Below are 22803 nucleotides of genomic sequence, written 5' to 3' on the forward strand. Positions count from 1 at the left end.
CTTTAAGAAAACCTGTTTTTGAAAGAAATCGGTCGAAGGAGACAAAAGTTATTGACGAAAAACTGGTTTTTCATGTTCCTCTCGAACAAAACGTCTCAAAATCCCATACAAACTTCAGGCTCGTTAAGCGACCCCTTCCCGTGGTCCGATCTGGCCCAAATTTGGCATGAGATCTTGTACTAGACCCAGGATCAATTTTAGCCTGCAGCGTATGACATTTTACAGGTTTTAAATTTCCCATACAAATTTGAGGCAGTCTAATGTACATTCTAGAGGAAGCAGAGTGTCTGTATTTCATATATTTTTTTTTTGGAAAAATCTGTATCTCTGAAATTTTATTGATTTTTTAACTATCCCATGCTTATAAATTGAACATTTTTTTATAGAAACCATTTATTAAAATTTTTTTAATGTCAACAAAAAACTGAGCTTATTTTTATAAACCGGGTTTTAATCTTAATCCTATCTTAGAGAAAGCTCAAGTGTTTATATTATAACTTTTTAAATCAACAAAACCTCATTTCAATCAACCAAATGTATTTTTTGCAAAACTTCAAGATTAAAACTATAAAATGAAAGTTAAAAATTTTGTTTTTTTTTATTTCTGATTAAAGTTTCATGTGAAAAATGCAATAACTCTATAGGAGGCTTGCGATATAACTCAGTTGGCAAATCATTTGCCTTCTGAGAAGAGGTCTGCAAATTTGAGCCCAAGAGAAAACATCGAACACAGTTGTACCGGATAACTTTCCCAATTACTGTGATAAACAATATCTATAGTGCTTCAACATTAAATAGAGAATTAAGTTACTTTAAAAGGCAGCAAATGAATTTAATTTTTCATTTTTAAATTATCCGATATTGAATTGCTCATCAGATTACCTTAGTTATAACTCAAAACTTTGTTTATATATTTCTTCATCCAGGAGTTGAATGTGATAAAAATTCAAATATGTTAAGAAATCTCCGATTAAATTCACTTGTTCTGGAATCTATTTCCGCGTTATTTTTAAATAATGTTCCTCCTTTTTTTGTTTTCTAAATTTTATCATGACGGGGGATCCCATTTTCAACATAAACTTTCAATCAGAAGCTCATTAAGATGGTTAATTTCAAAAGATAAATCTCATCATATGGAAAAAAAATCTGGATCTGGAAAAAAAACGTAAAATTTATACAAAATTTATACAGTACATACACATGTTTGTATATTCAAATTTTGGAATATAATAAAACTTTAAGAAAAATAAAACAGAGCGAACTTATAACTTTCAAATACCAGAGGCGTATAGGTTAAAAAAGGTTTAAAAATCAATTTTAGTATGAACCTGAAACTGCCAAGTCAAAATAAGATTCATAATTGAAATTTAGCACAAAAACATTTAATAAAAAAAAACAATTCGGAAAAAGCAATTCCAACTGTTAAATGAAAAAATAACATGCACTGAGTTAAATGAAAAAATAACATGCACAATAGACTGAGTCGATTCGGGATCTTTTTTTAATTTTTCAAACCCTGGGGTCTGAAAAGCTTCGTCTTGGTCCAGAACTCATCCATGATTTTTTGCAGAATTTTTAAGTAACGTTTACATGAGTAAATTTGAACTTTTAGGTTTGTATGGGAAAATTGAATATTTTGTACTGAAAAACCAACATCATTTTTGTTTCTTCTGTGGAACCAAGGCAGTTGATGGTTTTCGAATCAATTTATAAGTTCTTGAAAGGAAATTTTCCGCTGAACAACTTTGTTGAAGATCGTAACTTCGTATCTTGTTAGGCAAAAAAAATTATAAGCTGTTTAACAGGGCAATGTCTTTTCGCAATGATAAACAATAAATTCAATTGACATCACTGCTGGAGCCTCGCGAAGTATTGCATGAAAAGTAGTCATGCAATACTTTGCTAGGCACCCTGCAGCGATGTCAATTGAATTTAATGTTTATCATTGCGAAAAGACATTCCCCTGTTTTACAGTTAAAAACTTTTTTTTCTAATAGAATATGAAGTTACGGTCTTCGACAAAGTTGTTAAGCGGTAAATTTCCTTTCAAGAATTTACAAATTGGCACAGAAACCATAAGCAGGCTCGGTTCCACAGAAGAAACAAAAGTCATGTTGATTTTTCAGTACAAAATATTCAATTTTCCCATACAATCTTTAAAGTTCAAATGTACTCATGTAAAGGTTAGTTAAAAATTCTGCAAAAAAATCATGGATGAGTTTCGGACCAAGACAAAGCTTTTTAGACTCCAGGATTTGAGAAATTCAAAAATGACCCCAAATCAATTCAGTCTAATGCACAATTCAGATTTTAAATAAAAAATGATAAATATTCAAAATTCGAATATTTTAGAAGATATGAGGTTCTCAGAGCCAAAACGGTATAAGCTCAAAAGTCATGGTTCTTCTGATTCAAGGATCGCTAAAAGAATGAAAAAAAATTATATCGGGAGTTTATTTGGTTCTTAGATTGCTCGAAACTCATCCACATTATAGAATAAAGCAATTCTTAGCAAAAGTTTGAAATTTGTGACACTTTCTTTTGCAAAGTTTCACATCATAACGTTGCGCATCTTTTGAATTCAATGTTGATTGAAAATCTTAATCCAAAGTTAACTTTGGATTAAATATTCATAGTACTGCGTTATTTAAAAAATCATACATACAAATTGAGGGTCAAATACAGTCCAAATAACTTTTTAGTTTCAAATTTACATTAAAAAAAATTAAAAAATATTAGAGACACATTTTTGTCACTTTTTCAAGATCTGAAAATGTTATTAGGAAAAAATGTCAAAAAATTTGCCTTTTCCATAAATTGAACCAGTGCGACCTCTAAACATCATTTTTCTAAGTCGTCGGCTTACAAAAGTTTGTTTTTACACCCTTAGCAATCATTTGAAGGTTGAGCCCCCTGAATCCCAGATATAGTGCAATTTTGGGCCACCCTTATGAATAATCTGTATGTATGTATGTATGTATGTATCCACCTTGGGTTTGCGGCAGCGCCGCAGTTATGGCCAAGAAAATAACCCGCGCGTCCATCTTGGTTACCACCCAAAACAACCATAGCCACCCAATGAGACTACCAAGGGAATAGAATCGTAAGCAGAGGCACTTACGGTATCCAGGGTTATTAGGGTAAAAAGTCTCGAGCAACTATAACTGTATTGTTGACTAACCGAGAAAGCATGCAAATTATAATCCCGCCGCCAAGGCTTCCGAAAAAAGAGTGCGTCCTTATTTTACAAAAAGTAATCAAATACTATCTTTTTCTCAGCCATGCCAAATTCCCTTGACATAAATTGAGAAACGTCCAGTATTCGAAACGGGTAACGAGCACATACCGCTACCTGTTCCTTTTGCAAAAGAAGGATACCCTGATGCCCCTAACCCATTCGTTTGATGGAATAAAGATGTATATAAAATAAAATATTATAATGAAATATAATAGAACAATATTATAATATGAATAAAGTTATATAATGGAAAATAATATAACATATGATAGTTACAAATGTAATATAATATAGCATAGAATAATGAATGATAATCAAAAAAAATAAAACAGAATCCATAGAAAATATGTGTCTGCAGCTGCAAATTCTTCGAAAAATTATTTTTTATTAATGAATTGCAATTAAGTAAGTGAATACCTTTTTGAATTGAAGAACTCCAAACAACTGTGCTAAGAACAAACAGCTAGAGAATATCCTAATTCAGATTCTACAGATAACACAATTTAAATAATGTAGAAAATAATTTAAAAATAAGCAATTCACACTATGATGACTGGAAACTGAAAATGCAAATGAATGAAATAATGAATAATGAAGGTATAAAGCTGTAAAAAATAAAGCCTTATAATTTGGAAAAATAAACACTGATTGATGAAACATAACGATACGGCACAACCTGGGAAAACAATATATTGAAAATGATTATAAAAGGACAGCCATACAAAAAAAACAAATCAATATTAGTTATTAGATTATATAAGTGAGATAACATTTTGAATTATAATAAATTAGTATGTAATATATTAAACAGAAAGTAACTCGTTACTAACGAGCATCTTAATGAAAAGACAAAACTACAATAAAATACGACAAAAAAAATTGAATTGAATACATCAATTGTAATTTTGTTGGTTATTTTTTCCTATAATCTCTGTAATCGATGTAATAGTAAATTTAAAAATATAGTTACCTGCAATAAATTTAAATTATTTTAATGTGTTATTATTTTCAAAGCAGCAATATAGGGTAAACAATCATAAACACAAAACGATTGATTTTAGTAGCATTGATCACGTAAATTACGATTAGAATGTGTAAAGTTATTAACCATAAGTATCATGAGCCTACAAGTCATAATCACCTTATCAAAATCGGAAGTAATGGACCAATTTTAAAACAAATTTTAGAGGAATCCTTCATATTTAAAGAACGATTAAGGAAAAAAATAAAAAGCTATAAATGTGAAATATTACAAACAAACTGATCTTCAAAATCACATTAATCAAATATAATATGAAAATTTCACAATAAAAGGAACCGATAAATTTTATTTTATTTTCTGTACAGATAAACATTATGTGTTAAAAATGAAAATATTAAAAATGATTAAATGATGATTGAATGAGCTGGATTACGAATTTTGCAATGAATATCCGAATTTTTTCTGAAAAAGTTGTTAAAAATATTTCACTTGTAATTTCGTTGGTTATTTTTTCCTATAATTTGTGTAATTTTAAGATAAATTAATAAATATTATAAATCAATGTTTGGTAGTATAAGGTAGCAACACAACATTAATGAAATTATAATATAAATACTATTTTCCATGGATTCGTAATGATTAAAAAAGGGCACAGAATGCAAAACTGAAAGCAAAATAACATAAACCAAGTACAAAATAAAGATAAAATAAATAAGTCAAGACTATTGTTGATTGAAGAAAAAGTGAATAACCAATTTTCCTGAAAATATGGTGATTTAAAACATGTCAAACCTACCATATGATAACAATTATTGTTATGAGATAAAACGAATGACGAGCAGCGAATTGTTGGACGATTTTTGTTTCTGGTGAAAGCTGAAAAGGAATGTTAAATTGTAGGTTTAAATTCAATTCAAGCGTGATGAAGGTAAACTTGGCACTTAAAGTAAAAAATAATCACCCTGAAAGTCAATAATTTAAAAAAAACTTAAATGGCTGTTGTTCTTCTCGAAACTCTTGAAATATTTCTGTAATAAATACGGGTAAACATGGTGATCAATTGTGAAACATAAAAATATAAAATAATAAACGCTTTTATATAATTGTGACTTTACAAAAGAAAATGACCATCTGTAAAGAATAATTGCTGATTAGGTATTCGATTTTTCGATTACTGTGACCCGATCTGTAACCAAAAATAAATCACATCGATAAATTAGAAATAAACATACAACCAGAAACCTAGAGTTGGTAGAAATATGTAAAAATTAAGGTACAAGTACAAAATATGTTATTGAGAAATCGGAACAATCTCACCAAGTTTAAGCAGGCGACTCCTGTGCATTTCAGATACGACAGGCAATTCTATTTGATGACCAATAAGTGCATTTTTACTTCCAGACCGAGTGAACCCACTCTTCTTCGGCACTGTTGCAGGTTCTTGCAGCTGTTTTCCTACATAGCACTCATTTATTCTTGAATAACCTGATGTACCTGAGCGTTTTCGTTGAGAACCTTGAGAACAGACTACACGCACACATATCCAGACACACAGCATGCTGTCAGCGCAGCTTCTAATAAGCGAATACGGCGAGAATTTATGAACACAAAATTTTTGACGCCATTTTTTCAATCAGATACCAATTTACTTTTCTTTCGGCCTGTACTTTAATTTCCAGAGTCTATTCTGGACATACCTCCACACAACCGTAAATATAGCCTCCAGACAAGAAATTCACGGATTCGGTGCGTTTTTGCCGCATTGCCGTACGCTTTACACTTGCTCTTGTTTTAAACACAATTTCACAGCAAACTTTCTTTCAAACACAATTCCACTTTCTTCAATAATCCCATGAATAAACCCAAATTTGTCACCAATTCTTCCTTCTCGTAACTTAAAAATTTCACTAGAAACCAATCAAATCAACCTATCTTCGTATCCACATTTTTTGTCGTAAACCAAACTCGATAATGAAATGCGACGGCGTCGTAGCGGAAGTGGGAAGCCATTTTTTTCATTTTAAAACCATCACTTTTTCAATGCAATTTTAAAAGCAGAGTCCAAATTTTATTCTTAATCACCACCAACTATTTGATAAAGGGAAAACATGTAGGCTTTTCAAGTTCCTGACTTAATCTACAAACAGGCACAACTTAACCAAAACGACGCGAACCGGAGCTACCGCGACAAGTGCACCGTTCTGCTTGGCTGTTCACCATAGACTGATGTTGGGCCACCCTTATGAATAATCTCCTCAAAAAAATATTTCTTACAGAACCTAACAATATATCCGATATATTATAAATCAACTTTTCAAAAATTAGTAGTTTTTTACTTCTAAGAAAAAAAAAAAAAAAAAAAAAAAAAAAAAAAAACCTCGCAGAAGTTTTATACTTGTTTTTAATTTCCATTTGAAAAGAATAATAATTTAAAGGAAATTTCGTAGAATTTTAAAACATAATTTTTTTGCTATTTAAAAAAAGCAAGAGTTTACACGTCCCACGGTTTTCATATCATGCCTCAAATAATCATGATTTTTCTAAATAGTAGACTTGAAGTTTTTTCAAGCCTGTTTTAAATAAACGATAATAAATTGATTTAAATTCGATTTTTTGGTTTTACTATAAGTAAAATCATTTTTTTTTAATTTCTTATAGATTATCATTGTTTTTTTTTTGTTCAAAAATAAATATTTTCGATTTTTCAACAAAAATTAGAAGTGTTAGACAAAATCTGTGATTATAAATGTTGTAAGTAGGCACCAAAAATACTGTTCTTCTGTATAATAAATTGAAATATAATGACGGTTAATGAAGGATAAAGAAAAAACTGAAGGCATCATAAAAAGTGGAGGAAATCAAATTTGGTGTTTAATTTTTTAAGTCTATCAATATGATGATTATGGTTGGAAATTTCTATGGTTAAGATTTAAAAAGCACACATTTGTCAGTCTAATTTCCAAGTTTCATAATTTATTCAGTTCATGTCAAGAGACCCGTATAAAACTTATTTTGCTCATGCTCTTCACAAAATTTGATCAAAATTAGAAAATACTATTGATTTAATTGATAAATATAAAATCAAAATTTAACGTTGAATTTGTTTGATTATTACTTAAACTTTAACAATGCAATGCTTGGATTCGCCCTCTGGAACGAAATTTGGTAAGATTTTATTCCAAAAAAAATCCAAACGGTTTAAAATATTTCTTATATTTTTCAGTAAGATACCATAAAACGGAGTGGCCAACGGCAATAATGAGTATATTTGACATGTTTTCCTGCTCATATTATACCTGTCAACTCAAAATTTGGTTTGTTTGGTTAATCGATTTGAAATACAAACAAGTAAGGACCATTTTTTTTGCAATCATTGCCTATTTTTTTAAGGCGTTTTATTTTACAAGGTCACAATAATAGTTTAGTAATTTTTTTGAGCTCCTTTATATTTAAACTTATTTTAACTGTGATATAGCAGTAATTTTGACTTTAAAAAATCCAATTTAAAATTATTTAAAAATATGATTAAACTCACAAAATTTTACTATTTAATATTACTGGTTGATTTGTGCTGCAGGTCTTTAGATATTCCCCAAAACTTCAAATTTGGTTCATTTCACACATGACTTGTTGAAGGTTTTTATATTCAGAGATGTTGAAGCAAGATTTTTTTTTTTTTTTAAAGTTAACCCATATCCCATCAAAACCGGGAAAAACTTCAATCAAGAATATAAATTTTTCTATTCATATACAAGTTACTAGAGTGAACTTTTATCCGAAAGCTTTACACACCGTTAACTTTGTTCTTCGATGAATATTTGAGAAGCTGAATTCAAGTTTCTGCGTGTTTTTTCCATCTAGTATCCTTTTTTCATGAAATGTTTAAAATAAGGAGCCATAAGAGTTTAAATTGATAAATTATGCATAAAAAAACATTGTTTTCAGTATCAAAATTTCAGTGCCAGAATTAATATTAGAAACTCAGGCTCAGCATGATGTTTCAGATTCAGATTCTGAATACAATTTGATTCAGAACGAACATAACTTTTGTACCATTGGGTAAAAAATCAACCAGATTTTGCACACTTTCTCATTGATGTGTACTGTCTACATGCTGTCGAATTCGAAGTCGTGATTTTCGATTCAACGAAAATGGAGGTGAACCAACACGATTCGAGAGAAGAAATTCTTTCCAAACACTTGGAATACCAGCAGTCGCACCGGCAGTTGGGAAAAATGTTGAACATTCACCATTCAACCGTCTCCAGAGTGATTGGAGAGCCGTGATTTGGCAAAAAAGATCGGCATGTCGCAGAGCTGCGTCCAGAATGCAAAGAAGAGAGCTGGACTACATACATACAAGGTATAGAACTTCCCAAACCGCGATGAGCGGCAATAATCGACGACTTAAAGTCGGGCTCGGAAGCTCTACGAGCAAATGCTGACAAAATATGGCTGCTGTGTGATAGACAAGTGACAACAAATTTAACCCTTCGTTTCATGTTGAAAAGGATGTGTACATCAAGAAAAAAATACGTTTTTCCATTTTTCCACATATTAATTGTTGCAAATTTGTTACTTTATGAAACGAAGGGTTAAGAAGAAGTTAATTTCGAAGTTCGCCTCCAAATATCTCGTTAGGCAGGCCATCTGCTCTTACGGACTGAGGACTCAAGCCTTTCTGACACCGCCGATTACCAAAAAACGCTCTGTATTGGTCGGTGTTTTTTCATCTTCCTTTGTCTTTGATGGGAATGGAATGGGAATAGGATGGAAATGGGATAGGAATTGGATGGGAATGGGATGGTTCAGTTTTTTTGATTAGATCCTAGGCTTCAGCCCTTAATCTTATTATATAATATAAATGACACCTAATAACTACATACAGTAATAGTTAATTTGTAAAAGAGCATTGCACAATTCTACTTTTGATTTGTTCTCTGGAGATGCTTAGTTGAATAATATCGAAATTTGCGATTAAATCCTTAAGAAACAGTGCGTCGATCAATTATCTTCGGGTTTCCAGCGTGTCCAGCGTGCTGGTATGCACCAGACTCGATACTCCGACATTTCTGCTTGCCGCCCAAGGTTTCTTAAAGCGTATTTCAAGAACTTCTTCTAAACTCTCTCTAGTCTGTTGTTGTGTATGGTGTAGTACGGTCGCCACACAATGCCGGCATATTCAATGACGGTCCCAACTAATCCAGTGTAGATAGAGACAATCGTTCAGGGATTAGCCAGTTCGTGACAGATTCTACTAACCATTCCGAACATAGAATTTGCTTTAACTACAACTTTTTCGATGTGTTTTGAAAAAGTTAACTCCGCATCCAACTCCACTCCTAAGTCTTTTACTGAGCTTTGCCGAGCAATGATGAAATCGTTTTCTAAGCGGTATTCATAAGTGATATTGCTTATTTTCCGAGAAAATGTTATCACGTTGCATTTCGATGAATTGATCTTTAGGCCGAATCTACTGCAACCCTTTGTGAACCTGTGCAAGGCATTTTGCAGAGTCACGCAATCCTTCGGGTGACGAATAGGCAAAAACATAAACCAGCGCGAACACATCAGTCAGCACTTCAGGAAATTCGTTAATAACAGTAATGAAAAGAAGGGGTCCCAAGTGACTCCCTTGTGGAACACCACTGTTGACCGAGAAAGTACTAGATCTCACATTCTCTAATTTGACGTATTGCGTTCTTTCGATCAGATACGAACGAATTCATTGGAGACAGGATCCGGTTATTCCATTCTTGCATAATACCGACAGTAGAGTGTTTATATTGATTACGTCAAAGGCTTTGGACATGTCAGTGTATATTGCGTCAGCTTGAAAACCTTGCATCATCTACTGGGGATGGGAATGGGATAGAAATGAGATGAGAACGGGATGGGAATATGATGGGAATGGGATGGGAATGAGATGGGAATGAGATGGACAGAGGACGGGAATGAGAAACTAGTAACTGTTCTCTAGCCGAATTTACATACACACGCACAGCTCATATTGGCTGGTGGTTTTTTTGCCGTCTTGGCTGGAAACAAGGAATGATTTTTTATCTAGTGCTGGTATACATGCAGATTGCAAACACAGCGCACGGTTGACAATATCCGTGCCGGCTGATTGTTTCCATCCTGCTTTGTTTTGTGATTGATTGATAAATATTAGAAACCTTAAACGGTTCGATATTAACTATTGAGCATTAACCAATTGCCATCGGCTTAAAATTTGTGGAAATGTTGGTATGGAAGTTTTTATTACATAATTTTTAGAGATAAATTTTAAGTGATAAGTGATCTTAAAAAAGTGATAAGAAGATAGGAATATGAGGCTCATTATATCGAAGTGATATGAATAAAGCATTAGCAATTCGAATTGCTATTTTTTAACAGTTTCTGTTTCGGTTCGTCCGAGATAATGAGAGCGGACTGTATTCTGTTGCTGTTGAACGACCAAAACTTAACACACTGGGGCACTTATTTTGTTTGCACTTTGTCCAGTGGCACTTATGGGTGAGCCTTTGGGGTCCTATCGTGGGCAATGATGGCTCCACGGAGTTGATACACTTTCGGATTAGCACGGGACCTTCGATTAAGTGAAATACTTGCACTTTCTACTTCAAAATGACTTTTTATTGTGGCAGTCAACCAAATGAGATGTGTAAGAACGCGATGTGAACTCTGTGACGACTTGGGGACGGAATGAATCGGTTACATAATTATGCACAAGCAGAGTATCAATCATCGACAAGTCTTCGGCAATAATCGGCCGAGAAATACGTCTTCTCAGAGAGAGAATTGAACTGACAGCATAGTGGTTGGGGTGGCTCTGACATTATGGCAACAATTATTATCGATCCAGAACAGTTTCGTTCGAAAGACAAGTAAATTTCAAGTTAAGGATTTTTTTTCTTTTGTTTTTTATTATAAGTGAAGCAAATGCTTTCATTTTCTGCTATTCCTAAATTCAAAACGCTTCCGAACTTAAAGCTTGCCTCTTATTCAAATCACTTAAATTTCATACTTTGTTTTGTCGGTAAGAATTTAGTCTTACAACTGTCACCAAACCAGTCATAAATAACACAGTAGAGTGATTCACAAGTGTGTGTATTGTAATGTCGACAGTAAAATTTGTACAATGCAAGTCCATGTATGTAATTCCTTTCCAAGTCTAGTCTATAGTCAAGTTTTCTACCGAGATAACCTCTTGACTGAATAGCGTAAACACGACTTTTAACAGTTTTAGAATAAATTCCGTTCCCTCCATGCTAGTTGCCACTTTTTATTGTGCCACCCGGCTCGTGAAGCTGCTGGCAAATCTGCGACGATTTTACAATGCAAGCATGCAAGCGTTCCTGCTACTTGGATGCATCGCATGCATCGAGGCGCTTCCTCTCTCTAGGCGTACGTTTGCGTTTCGAGGAAGAAGCTTTTTCGTGAAACGACAACACACGAACCGGGCGTAATAAAAATGTAAATTCACTTTAGTGCGCGCAACAAAACCGATGACATGGCTCCGGTAGACGGACAGCAAAAAGGGAAGTTTGCTGATGTTTGAAGGTTTTGTTGAAGCAGGAACACGGACAGGCAGAGTGACACGATATGCATTCGAAATGCATTTTACATCGTTGTCGTTGCGTTGCGTTTAAGGTGGAACTTTTACGAGCAACTCCTCGTCGACAACAACAAAGTAGAACCACGCAATATTATTAGTGCCCAAGCGTGCGTGAAAAAAGGCGCACGGCTCAAAAGTTGAGATGATATTGGATTGGCAGTTTTCGCAAAAAGCTTTGATGGCTCAATTTCCATACATACCGTATGTTGTTGCCGGTCGTGTTCGATTAGTGAAAACATGTTCGGTGTTCACCCATTGGTGGTTTATTTCATTTTTTAATCATTTCTGAATGGGAAAAAAAGGGCTCATGTATAATAGTGAGTTTCATACATGTCAATAATAAGCGATGACTCGACCAAATGAAAGAGAAACTGAACTATCCTCTTTGTAAGTCCTAAAATCCGGCGCTTTTGCAATCCCTACTGAACATCTATGTGTTTGTCTGGCCTAGCAAAACCAATCTGAAGCAATTACCAACCTGCAGAACACGGAATTTCAAAGTGCTTTTTGTAAGAGATAGTTTTTTTTGAACATAAAACTCCTTTTCTCCAACTGAAATACAGTGCATCTGGATTCTTGACGATGCTGTTTGCTGTTCAATTTCTAGGGCTTGGGCCATGCCGCCGTTTCAACTTCCAAATAAACAGGTCCAAACTTTTCCGAACTGATGCTGGTGCAAACCCATGCTCTCAGAAAGACGACACAATTGACAAAATAAGCAGCACCATTTAATTTCGGCATACAAAAGTTGCCGCCTGGCCCTTAAAACTGATGTGAAGCGACAATTTTGCAGATCCATTCATTTTGCCTGGCTGTGATGCTGCTGGTACAAAACCGTCTGGCAAGTGAGTGGAACCCGACTTAGAGTGGGTACTGAAAATAAGTTTCTTCAAGTTTAATTTATACTTATGATAAATTTGTGTTGTTTTTAATGCCCTTAACTTAAATTTAAAAAAATGTTTGAAAACATGAACATTAGAGTGCCCCAAATGACCCGACTTTTGAAAAAGTTATGGGCTGCAGGCTAAAATTGATCCTAGGCCTAGTACAAGATCTCATGCCAAATTTGGGCCAGATCGAATCACGGGAAGGGGTCGCTCAACGAGCCTGAAGTTGTATGGGATTTTGAGACATTTTGTTCGGGAGAAATATGAAAAACCAGTTTTTTATCAATAACTTTGGCTCCCGTCGGCCGATTTCTTTCAAAAACGGTTTTTCTTAAAGCCTGAATTATGAAAAATATTTCATCCGAAGATTACATATCGATAAGAGTTAAGATAAAAAAGTTATTAGGCTTCAAAAATTGGCTAACTTTTTTAAGGATGGTATTCATCATTGTTAAAGAGTCGAGGCGGTCGAACATTTCGTCGCAGCATAAGCCGTGATGAACACCACCCTTAAAAAAGTTAGCCCATTTTTGAAGCCTAAAAACTTTTTTATCTTAACTCTTATCGATATGCAGTCTTCGGATGAAATATTTTTCATAATTCAGGCTTTGAGAAAAACCATTTTTGAAAGAAATCGGCCGACATGAATCAAAGTTATTGATGAAAAACTAGTTTTTCACATTTTTCCCGAACAAAATGTCTCAAAATCCCATACAAACTTCAGGCTCGTTGAGCGACCCCTTCTCGTGATCCGATCTGGCCCAAATTTGGCATGAGATCTTGTACTAGGCCTAGGATCAATTTTAGCCTGCAGCGCATAACATTTCACAGGTTTTGAATTTTCCATACAAATTTGGGGCAGTCTAATGAACAAGAATTTCTGTGATTGAGAAAAGTATGATTTGAAGGTTTATTTTTAAACATCTTCAAATTGGTCCCATTTTGGCATCTCAACTGACTCGGGATCAAGCCCCCAGAAACGGAAAGCTTTCGCACAGTTTCCATCGGAGTTTTCCCGGATGTTTCACGTCGCAAACTTTTCCCATCCGAAACAATAACCGAAATCGTGTCGCAGATGGAAAGCGGCTGCTGTTTGTAGGAGGCAAATAGTTTTTGTTTTTGGCCTTTTTTTGCAGAAGTTTTTCTCATTCTTCAACTGATACCAACAACGAACGGGCTGATAAACTACTGGTTATGAATTTGCCTCCGGAATATTCTGTGCGTGTGTCTGTGTTTATTTGCAATTGCATTTTTCACTCGGTTGGCTACGCGAAAAACAGAACAATTTTCGGGCACATAAATGGAATGAATGGGCCGCAATCGAAAGTTTTGGTAGAACAGCTGCTGCTCCTAGAAAGATGTATGTTGTGAACAAAATAGATCACAGTTTTTGTTTTGTCAAATGTAACTGAATGGACGATAGGAGCTTGTTTAGAATTGATTTGCTGTACATGTGAGTGTTGCATCGTTTATACTTTCCAATAGAAGTCAATTTTTTCAGCCAAGATTTTTAAAGAGTATGTTGAAATCTTTTCTAATTCTACAGTTTTTGATTTCAGTTCTTTCTAAGCCACTTTTTATCGCTCGTTGAAAAATGAGAAGGAGGTTTTTAACCATTTGATGCAAAGTGTTGTTTAAATTGAAATTATCGTGTTAACCACGTTACCTTCCACGGCCTTACGACCTTCCACGGCCTTACGACCTTCCACGGCTTTACGACCTTCCACGGCCTTACGACCTTCCACGGCATTACGACCTTCTACGGCATTACGACCTTCCACGGCCTTACAACCTTCCACGGCCTTACGACCTTCCACGGCCTTACGACCTTCCACGGCCTTACGACCTTCCACGGCATTACGACCTTCTACGGCCTTACGACCTTCCACGGCCTTACGACCTTCCACGGCCTTACGACCTTCCACGGCCTTTCGACCTTCGACGGCCTTACGACCTTCGACGGCCTTTCGACCTTCGACGGCCTTACGACCTTCGACGGCCTTTCGACCTTCGACGGCCTTACGACCTTCGACGGCCTTACGACCTTCGACGGCCTTACGACATTCGATGGCCTTACGACCTTCGACGGCCTTACGACCTTCGACGGCCTTACGACCTTCGACGGCCTTACGACCTTCGACGGCCTTACGACCTTCGACGGCCTTACGACCTTCGACGGCCTTACGACCTTCGACGGCCTTACGACCTTCGACGGCCTTACGACCTTCGACGGCCTTACGACCTTCGACGGCCTTACGACCTTCGACGGCCTTACGACCTTCGACGGCCTTACGACCTTCGACGGCCTTACGACCTTCGACGGCCTTACGACCTTCGACGGCCTTACGACCTTCGACGGCCTTACGACCTTCGACGGCCTTACGACCTTCGACGGCCTTACGACCTTCGACGGCCTTACGACCTTCGACGGCCTTACGACCTTCGACGGCCTTACGACCTTCGACGGCCTTACGACCTTCGACGGCCTTACGACCTTCGACGGCCTTACGACCTTCGACGGCCTTACGACCTTCGACGGCCTTACGACCTTCGACGGCCTTACGACCTTCGACGGCCTTACGACCTTCGACGGCCTTACGACCTTCGACGGCCTTACGACCTTCGACGGCCTTACGACCTTCGACGGCCTTACGACCTTCGACGGCCTTACGACCTTCGACGGCCTTACGACCTTCGACGGCCTTACGACCTTCGACGGCCTTACGACCTTCGACGGCCTTACGACCTTCGACGGCCTTACGACCTTCGACGGCCTTACGACCTTCGACGGCCTTACGACCTTCGACGGCCTTACGACCTTCGACGGCCTTACGACCTTCGACGGCCTTACGACCTTCGACGGCCTTACGACCTTCGACGGCCTTACGACCTTCGACGGCCTTACGACCTTCGACGGCCTTACGACCTTCGACGGCCTTACGACCTTCGACGGCCTTACGACCTTCGACGGCCTTACGACCTTCGACGGCCTTACGACCTTCGACGGCCTTACGACCTTCGACGGCTTTACGACCTTCGACGGCCTCACCACCTTCGACGGCCTTACGACCTTCGACGACCTAACGACCTTCGACGGCCTAACGACCTTCGACGGCTTTACGACCTTCGGCGGCCTTACGACCTTCGACGCTGTACGATCTTTAACTTTTGGTCTTCCGCGGCCTCACGTCCTTCCACGGCCTTACGTCCTTCCACGGTCGTACGACCTTCCACGGTCTTACGACCTTCAACGGCCTTATGACCTTCTGTGGCCTTACGACATTCCATCGCATTATGACCTTCCACGGCCTTACGTCCTTCTACGGCCTTAAGATCTTCCAATACCTTACGACCGTCCATGGCCTCACGGACGAATTTGATGGATCAGATGGTTACTCCCTTTGCACTTGCACTTTGTCAACCGAATCAAGTAGAACAGTCAAATAAAGGTTGTAGCCAGGGCAGGAATAGGATAATAAAAGTTCGCCGGTTTCCGATTCTTGCAGTCGCTTGTACAGTCCTTAAGCATTTTTTTAAATGACCCTTTTCAAACTCCTCTCAACTGGAGAACTGATTTTTATTTTTCGTTTTAAACATAGTTTATTGCTACTTTTGAATTGAAATATCAAAAATGCCATTCCTTGACTTAAATATTTTATCATCGATTCAAACCACAGATCTAACCAGTCTAACTTATTTTTCTCACAAATTCGCAACGGGTGAATCCTTTTGATCACATCACAAAGCTACATCGTAAAAGCAATATATCTCTATCGAGCTTTAAATTGTCAAACATGATTGAGGGGACCTTGAATCAAAATCGATATCAAGTACCACCCGGAAAAGTGGGTAGTTGTGGTAGGTACTTGAGAGTAGAAAGTGTAAATCATCTTCAAGCCAAACAAAGCTCTTCAAGCGACAGACGCACAACACAAAGGCGAAAGTGGAAGGAAAAAATGCTGTGGAAATGCTAAATCATGTATTCAAATTAGAGAAAGTACCAAGTCATTCTCGATATCCGGCCCGGAGAATGGGCGAATGACTGGAGCCGTCTGATTCTTGAATAAAAAGGGAGGGGGCCAGGAAAAAAAAGTCGTCTTCCCCGACTTGAGTGTTGCCGGAGTTACGTGAGAGAAGAATGAAAGGCGGCTGGAAAGAGTTAACCTCACCCAAGTCAGTCACCCAATCAAACAGGAGGAATAGAATCGTTCGTTCAGGAAACGGAAACCCATCGGCAACACCCATCAGAATGTCGTTTGTCACGGATGGCTGCCGATATGGCTTGATGATGATGACGATGATGATGGTGCCTTAATATGAATGGAGTAGACAAATTTTCGGGCATCCGTTTTCCTTTTGTGTCCGGGTCGATGCGGTAGTAGTTAGAGGTATTTGCCATATCTTTCCGTTATTATTAAAGGTTTCCGGCTAGCGATGACGACTTCCGGCTGGCGAGAGCTTTGCTTTTGCCGTGCTATTTAAAGCCAACAAATGTATTCAAATTGAATCAGGAGAATTTATTTAAGCGGCGCAAATTGAATCATTAGACGGGCTCTTGGGGTTGCCCCCTGAAGGCGTATATTTTCAACCGACGACGACGACGACGGTACAGCATAAGGATCCGTCTTTATTTGGAAAGTAAGTAGGTTATATGGGGTTTCTCTCACAGAACTTCACAATCAAGGCGTTGGACGCTAATGAGGCATGAATAAAGACACAACATTTTTCGCAGTTGTTCAACAAATCATCGCTGGAGCCGGAAATTTGCAACTTCTGCTTCGGTTGTTGACATGTTGATAAATGTTCTCAGTGAGCTCAGTTTTGAACACAAATATGTTGACAATAAATTGTATTTTTTTACCTTCATAGATACCTACAGATAAAACTTTGTCTGAACCGCTTCTAATTGTTTTGGTTCATATCTAGACATAGAAATCAATTTAAGTTCAGATTTTACTGGAATTCTTATTCCATACTTTATTCATTGTGATGCAAAAAAAATTAGAGTATTTTTACTATATTCTATACACAGTAAAAATACTCTAATTTTTTCTTCTTCTAATTCTACTGAAGTTATCGACCAAAAGTTCGGATAGATTTCAGACTCATTGCAGAACTCGTATTTAAGTCAGTTAAGCAATATTTTACAATAAAAAATTTCAAGAGAACTGTTTTTAGGTGAATTTAGCTCAAAATAAAATCCACACATAATGAAGAAAATAGTTCGAATCTACAATCCTTATACTTATTGTTATCGTTGATATGTTATTACTTATTAAAAATTCCAATGCATTTCTCGCTAATATGTGAATGAAAGCTGCTAGATAAGAATAATTTCAAAGAAATATAAGGCGAAAACAAATTGGAAATTGGATATCTAGTATACATATTATGAACTCATCATGCATATGACGGATTTCACGCCATATCGACACAAAGTTAACATGAGCCTCTCAGAATTCAATGAAACTTTGGGGGCCTACAGATCTTACCTAGTAAGCAACTTAGTTTTCCTAACAATTATCTAGACTTACATTTGAAAAAAGTCGAACTTTTCAGGCAAAAATTTCATAAACATTTTAATCTCGAAAATTAGAATTTCTACACAAATCTGGTTCTTGATAGAGTTTTTGAAAAATTAGGGTAGATACTCTAGATTTCAACAGGAGCTAGTTTTCGACAAATTTTTAATGAAAGGCTTATCTTTCTATTTGGTGGCTCAAGCTATGTTCTTATTTTTCTATTTTTGCTCTCGCACTTAAGTATATGTTGAATAGAAAAAATCTTCTAAATAAGTAATTAAATAGTAGTAAATCAATAACTTGAAAGTAACATTCTAAATCACCTGTGGCTGTCAAATTCAATGCCATCGACCGAATAAGAATGATTTTGAATCACGAAAAAGCTCACCTTTTATTCGATAAAAAGCAACATAAATGGAATCAATGGATGGATAAGGCTCTGAAATCCATATTTTCGGTAATTTATTTTATATTTTTGCTAGCATTTAATGACATTTCATCTGTTTTCTGAGCTGTCGAAAACTAGCGCTGAAAATTCACCTAATAATCTATTTTTCGACACCCATAATTTGGGCACGTTTATACTGTTACCATGGTGAAAAAACGCCGTGTAGTAGACAAGCAATTCCAATACGCAAATATTCATATCCCTGAGCTAACAAAGGAGGTGGAAATATGATTGTCGAAAACTAAAACGTTTTGTGTCGAAAACTTAAATTGAATGTCGAAAATTAGATCATCGAGAGGTTTTAGTAAAAGGATTATACAAACGTTGTTTCAAAACTTTTGATCAATAAAAAGGGTAGAGAATGAAGAAAAAAGTTTAATTCTGATAACCAATCATATTTGAAATGGAAAACTTAAGTCAAATAATTTATTTACATGGTTTTTCTGACAAAACAAGCAAAAACTGTCGAAATCTAGGTATTTTACCCTATTTGAATTTAAGAAAGAAATATTGATTTGTTTTGGGATTCTACACTGAGAAAAATGCATTTTAAAAACATAAACTCTATTTCCCAAAAAATGCCACCTCAGAATTTAATGAATTTTGTTTCCAAGCCAGGTAATAATAAGACCTACTAGTCATCTGTACATTGTAACTTGTGCACATTTAAGGCAAAAAAGTTTTTCTAACAAAAACTTTTTCATGTTTTTGTTTTGAAAATCATGTAATTTATTTTTTCAGTGTAGATTTAAAGTCTTTAAGTAGTGAACCTTCATATAAGAGAAGCGATATCTGATCCCTCCTAAAATGAAATATGTGGCAACATCGCCGAAATCTTGGACAAAAAAATCCTCAGCACTGTTTTCTGACTCAATGTTCAAGCTCTAAAGTGAACGCTCCTTCAATCCAATTAAACAACATTGAACTCGATGCCCGAAGTATCGCGATAAACGGTATGAATCAGTTAGTTTTTTAACTAGGAAGAAGATTCATTGAAAAAAATTGCACCTAATCATAAATTCATATGACCAGCTTAAAAATTATCTGTTTGAACTATAACAACAATCACAATACCTTCCTTCGTTGAGTTTTCAATAAGAAAGGTAAAAGCTCTGCGACAAAATGCTCGAATCGATTGGAATCGATTTTGACAGTTCTTTTGTGTCGATTGGAATTTTGTGTTTGAGACGTCGCTTCTCTTACATGTAGGTTCACTACCTTTAAGGAGAAATCCTACACTGAAAAAAGCAAACTAAAAACTTAAAGTCGTTTATAAAAATTGCCATCTTAAAATTCGATGAATTTCTATTGGTGGTGGGGAACAATGTGGTCTACAACTTTTCTGAACATCGCAAAGTAAGTACTCATAAGGAAAAAAAAAGTTTTCTAACAAAAACTTTTTATGTTTTTTTTTTAAGCAAACCAAATGTTTTGGGTGTTTAATGATAAAAATTAATAAGAAGCAGACCATTATAATAATCTATTGACTCTGGCATATTTAAAAATAAGAACTAAAACTAAATACACTATCGCAATAATTGTAGGGTGAGACTTCGTTTGATTGACCTTTATGGAGCGTTTTACTAAGTTTCTTTAAAAATGACCAAATGCATTAAGTTTACATTATCTTTTTATTTTCAATAATAACAATAACATTAATATTAAAAATCTAAGCATGCATTTACTTTATTTTGTTGCTTCATCAAAAAAATCAAAAATTGCATTTCTTTTGCAGTGTAGGATTTCTCCTTACTTTTGCGATCAATTTCTTCAAAATCAATACAATTATTTCAAGTTTTTGAATTAAAGGTTGGAAACCTACACTGAAAAAACAAATAACATGATTTTCAAAAAAAAACATGAAATTTTGGCATTTGTCACTACCCGCCTTAGAAAAGAATTACATCAAATTCTGAGATGGAATTTTTTGAAAAATTGAGTCTTAGTTTTTAAAATATATTTCTCTTAGTATAGGATTCTAAAATATTTTTTGTCATTATTTTTTTTCCAAAAATTCAACCATTGTTCGAAGATCACATTTGTGTAGGAATTGTTATTTTAGAGCTAGAAAATTTTCATAAAAAATGGCCTGAAAAGTTTGGTCCTTTCCAATTGTTAGATCTTTTTGGGGAAACTAAATAAGTATGCCAAGTGCCTTAACTACGTGAGGACTAAACACAAACAAAGTTTCATTAAATGCTGATAGGTTCATGCCAGATACTGTGTCGAGTTGGCGTGTTATCCGTCATATTTAAATACCTAATTTTCATTTGAAGTCAGATTTTAAACTGGAATAATAATTTTAAATAATGATTTCGAAAGCTAATAACAGAAAGCCTGAATTCGTCTCTTCAATTCACTAAAATTTGCCAATGAGTTTGCAAATAAACTTTGGCGAAGAAACAATTTTTTTTTCCAATTCAATACCGATCATCCTTTTCCAAAAATCAACCTCAATTCAAAGTGGAAAACATCCATATTAAAATTTTAGTTAAGAATAAATAAAAATGTATTTCAATAGAGATTCGTTAGAAAAGGTTCAGCTTCAATCTACAATTTTGTTTCACATTCAATGTTCTTTTTTTTACTTACTCCAGAAAATCTAGGATCTAGACGAAAAATGCCAAACATTGAATTGATTGAAAAGAAATTCGGACTTCATAATAATAAATAAATATCCAATATTAAAAAAAAAAACATTCCTTTATTTTTCTTTCAATGACCATTCACTTTAGGGTTGATTGGTGTCTTGAGTGACTTTTTCCGCTCATTTTAAAGTAATCCTTAAAAAACAGAATCCTTAATCTTTCCAACGATTTCACCCCAAGAGAGACCGAGATTTTCCCCCTTTTTCCAGCTCGGAACATCTTCTCGCTGCTAATGGAAATTACAGCTCGACCAGAACGGATTCCTAAAACTGCTCTACTCCGGCCAGAAGAAAAAATGAACAGACACTAGCTAAAGCTTGGCCGTTTTAATTGCAACTGTCTCAACACTTTTCTCTTCACTGGAAATGACGAGAAATCCGGTGTCCCATCAGACCTTTCCTTCCCAAACGATGCGAAAAATCGCCGATTGGAGTGGCCCCGGTGCTCTCTGGTCTTAATCTCATTCGGGGATTGAAGATTTCCTGGAAGATTTTCTGGGCAGGCTTTTAAGGTTTTTCTCGGAGCAGGATTTGACAGTCGAATTTGATTCGTGAAAGGAGGACTGCCTTCCGGAAAATCGTTTCCAAATGGGATCGAATTTTCATAATGACACATTTGCCATTCCACGTTTTGGAACGTTTTGGGACGTGAAGCAAAAAAGAGGGAACACTCTTTCTCATAATCGTTTAGGCAAACGTGCCCTCTTTCTTTTTCCGGTTGTTTGAGAGAACGAAATTTTACATATTGGCGCCATCTTTTTGCCATCGGAAATCGTTTTCAGATGTGACTGGTAGATTCGATTTAAAACCGAATCTTCCCTCAACTAGCTGAAAAGACAAATAAAAGCGCCAAAACCAACTTAAGGTACACAACAAGTGGGTGTCAAAAGACCAGATACTAAGTGGAATCGTGGAAACGTCTTGTATTTTGACTCCTCGCTCTCTGACTGTGCCTGGGCTAGTCGTTTTCTCTAGTCGTTTTTATGATAACGACCAGATTGTGACCGCAAAATGGGCCACAGATTGTATCAACTGTCGGTTCTAATTGGCTTTATGGAAATGGTTATTAGATGATCACACAGCTCTGGAAGGCGCTGACTCGCTGATTTGTTTACCCGAAAGGCAATTTTGCGCTTCATAATCCGGTGGCAGCGTCTGTTGGAAAATTCGTCGGAATCTGATTATTTTTTGGTGCCTTTCAAGTGTATCGTTCTCGCAATGTGTCAATAAATTTATGATAATTACTTTATGCTTCTTATACTTGAAGTAGTGATACAATTGAGAATTATAATTTTGACGTGGAATAACGTCTTACGGCAAAACTATAGGAATACAAATTGGAACTCAAGAACGAATTTTGCGTCAAAAAAAATTGTTACTTAAGTAACAATTGTAACTAAAATCGTTGTGAAGTTGTGAATCTCACTGCATGGTGAGAAGATCGTATAAAATGTCGCCTGA

The 22803-nt window shown here is 35.9% G+C and overlaps 1 protein-coding gene across 3 annotated transcripts in view; it reads left to right on the plus strand.

Moving 5' to 3' along the window:
- Positions 1–22803, plus strand: part of LOC129747761 (pseudouridylate synthase RPUSD2-like) — a 716686-nt gene that overhangs the window by 576418 nt on the left and 117465 nt on the right. The gene's annotated exons all lie outside the window — the stretch shown is intronic.

Source organism: Uranotaenia lowii, chromosome 2 (genome assembly GCF_029784155.1).
Source record: "Uranotaenia lowii strain MFRU-FL chromosome 2, ASM2978415v1, whole genome shotgun sequence".
NCBI classification, from domain to species: Eukaryota; Metazoa; Arthropoda; class Insecta; order Diptera; family Culicidae; genus Uranotaenia; species Uranotaenia lowii.